A 3,482-nucleotide genomic window follows, 5' to 3' on the forward strand; every position below is an offset into this window, starting at 1 on the left:
ACAAGAAAGGAGACTAGATGGAAATCAGAAGCTCTTTCCTGCTCTTGTAGATTTCGAGAAGGCTTATAACAGAATACAAAGAGAAGTGATGTTTTTGGTGCCTGAGGAAGAGGAAGGTCTCGGAGAAGTTGTTTAGTATGGTATAGTTTATTTACCAAAGAACAAGGACAAAAGTAATAACAGACAAATTTGAAGTTAGTGTTGGATTTCATCAGGGATCAGTCTTAAGTCTGTTTTTATTCGTGTTGTTTATGGGTGTGTTGAGTAAAGGGGTCAGAACTGAAGAGGTATTGGGATTGTTATATGCAGATGTTTCGGTGGTTGATGATGAAAATGAGGAAGAATTACGGAGAAGGGTTGTAGAGTGGCAAGAGGTTCTGGAAAAGGGTGGTTTGAGGGTGAATGGGGATAAGACTGAATCCATGGTTAGCAGTAAGTAAGGTAAGGACAGGATAGCTATGCATGTAAGTAGAGGAGGAGTTATAAAACGGCAGAAAAATTTAGGTAGTTGGGATCTACTGTTAAACAGGAGAGATGATATGACGCTGAACACGAGAATAGGAAAAACCATCATAAGGAAAGTAGAAGGTGTTGTATGTGATATGAAAATGTCAATCAAGGTAAAAGTCAAGATCTGTAGCACAGTTATAAGACTAGTGTTAATGTATGGATCAGAAACTTGGACTTTAATAAGAAAAGAGGAAGCAAAGCTTGAAAAAAGAGAGATTAGGATGTTAAAGTGGATTATGGGAATATCCCTGGTTCAAAGATTGGAAAAGATGAAATAAGAAAAATGGCAGGTGCGGTAAAGATTACTGAGATGATAACACTATCATGATTCAATTGTAAGGACACGCGTTAAGGATGGATGGCTGTGAGGGAGTGAGGAGGGCTTGGGAGGAGTCTGTAACGGGGAGAAGATCGAGAGGGAAGCAGAGAATTAGATAGTGGGATAAGGTGAGGGATGATATAGAGAAGAGAAATTTGATGGAAGAAGAAGCCTTTATCAAAGGCATTAGAGAGGGTGCATCAGACAACCGACCCCTTCTTGTAGGGATAAAGGTGGGTGAAGAAAAAGAAAATAGAAATAAATATGAAATAATTTCAAATATGTTTTAAATGCTTTTCGAAGGTTGCTAATTATACAATATTTTGGATGATTCTAAATTCTTGTTAATGAATTGAAAGAAACAAGTTATGCGTGGTAGATATGCATAACGTAATAAATATTCTACACCATTATATAACCTACAGAATGGTTTTCAATAGATATGTCGCAAAAAGAGAGCCAACCATTTCGAACGACTCAACTCATTTATTTATTTTCACTGTACTGTAAACGTTAATTAATTTCACTGATATGGATAATATCTTTGATGGTTAAGTAATTTTGATGCTCAAATGTTTGCATGATGAGTTTTTTAAACATTCAATATGTAGAAATAATCTATTGATTACGGCATAGCCCTTGCCCAAAAGTTTTGAAATATTTGGTACAAAAATGGAAATTATAGACTCATCACTAACCTGAAAATAAAAAAAAAACAGAAATATAATTTTTAGCTTCTGACTTTAAGGAGCAAATTATGTTGTTCTCGCTTCCATGCTTTCACTGTTAAATAATAATAAGAAAAATAAATCAAAGGCTTAATTATGGAACACACAATGATAATAATTTTTTGTCTCCAAGAAAAAATAATCTCCATTCATTAAATCCCAGAATTGTTTCACTTTTTCTATTTTCAATATGATCTAAATTTACCTACCAGATTTTAACATGTTAAAACGAATGAAAGGAGCTACTTCAAATATATATATATATATATATATATATATATATATATATATATATATATATATATATATATATACATTTATATATATAAACATATATAAATATATATATATATATATATATATATATATATATATATATATATATATATATATATATATGTATAATGCTATCCATGCCATGATTTTAATTTCTGTTTCATGACCTGGGAAAACACTTACTGTCTACCTCAAGGATGTATATTCATTGAACATCTCTAGAGGTTCATCCATAAACCTTATTTGTTGTCCCTTTACTTTATCTTAGTGTGTATTCCTATCATTATCTTTCTCTAGCTCATTGGGTTGTAAGGCTTTAGCAAGGGTCTAAGTCTCTGTGTAAGCTAATACTGGTAGGAACATCTCATTTTTTTTTTTTTTGGGGGGGGGGGAGAAAGTAGCACTTTGCACTGCACAATATCATTTTTCACCAAATGCTCTCCATCCCATACATATCCTTATTGTTTTTTCGTTTTTTTAATATGGTTATTGTGTCCTGGGGAAACAATGTCTGTCCTAAGTACGTATATTCATTAACAGCCTGTAATGGTTCATCTATAACTTTCATTTGTATTCTTCATGCATTTTAATTCAGTATAATCTTAGTTCTTACCTATATTCATTTTCAGTCTAACATTTCTGCTTACGCTATTCAAATATTCTAGCATCTTTTGTCATTCCTCTCATGATTCACTAAACACCACTATGTTTCATGCATATCTTAAGTTCTTTAGGTATCCATCAATATTAGTTCCTGTATTTCCCATTATAAATTCTTAAAAACATCTTTTATGCATACTCTGAACAATTTAAGAGAGATGTGGTCTCTCTGACTAACTTTTTTTCTCAATCAGAATTATCTCACTATCTTTATGTAGTTTTAGGATGGGTGTACTTTCTGTCTAGCTATGTTAAAGTGATCTAAAATAAGATTCTTCTATTCCTTGTATTGAAGGTTTGTCATTACTGCTGAGTTTTTGATATAACCAAAAGCTTTCTAATAGTTAATGGGTGCCAAGAATATTGGTTTGTCATACTATGTAGATTTTTCCATTATCAGGTTAAAGACATGGATTTGGTCAGGTATTGAATACTCACTATCAAAGCCTGCCTGATTTCTATAATAGATATCATAGTTAATAAATATTTGAATGATTCTTACCTCATTAACCCCATCTCTTTCCAGTGATATTTCATCTTCCATTGGATATTCATCATCTCTGTCTTTCTTCTATTTATCTTGAGCCTAACCTCCTGTGATATTTCATGTATTATGATAAGCACCCATGGCAAATCCTTTTGTGGTCGGGTAATAAGGACAGTGTTACTAGCATATTCCAGATCAGTTAATTTCCTATTACCAATCAAGTCTAATTCTTTACCACAATCCCTAACTGTTCTAAACATTTAAAAATCCATGCGGAGGACAAACAGAATAGGTAACAACACATTCCCCTGGAGTATTCTGTTCACTAGAAAGTCATTTGATAGAACCCCACTAACATTAACATTGCACTTGCAATACCCATGGACAGACTTCATCAAATAAACATATTCGGGAAAAATTCTACAATAACACAGGACTCTCCACAAAATTGGCCGGTGCACCTTTTCAAAGGCTTTTTTATTGTCCACAAATGATATCAAAA

This window comes from Palaemon carinicauda, chromosome 7 (assembly GCF_036898095.1).
Source record: "Palaemon carinicauda isolate YSFRI2023 chromosome 7, ASM3689809v2, whole genome shotgun sequence".
Lineage (NCBI taxonomy): Eukaryota > Metazoa > Arthropoda > Malacostraca > Decapoda > Palaemonidae > Palaemon > Palaemon carinicauda.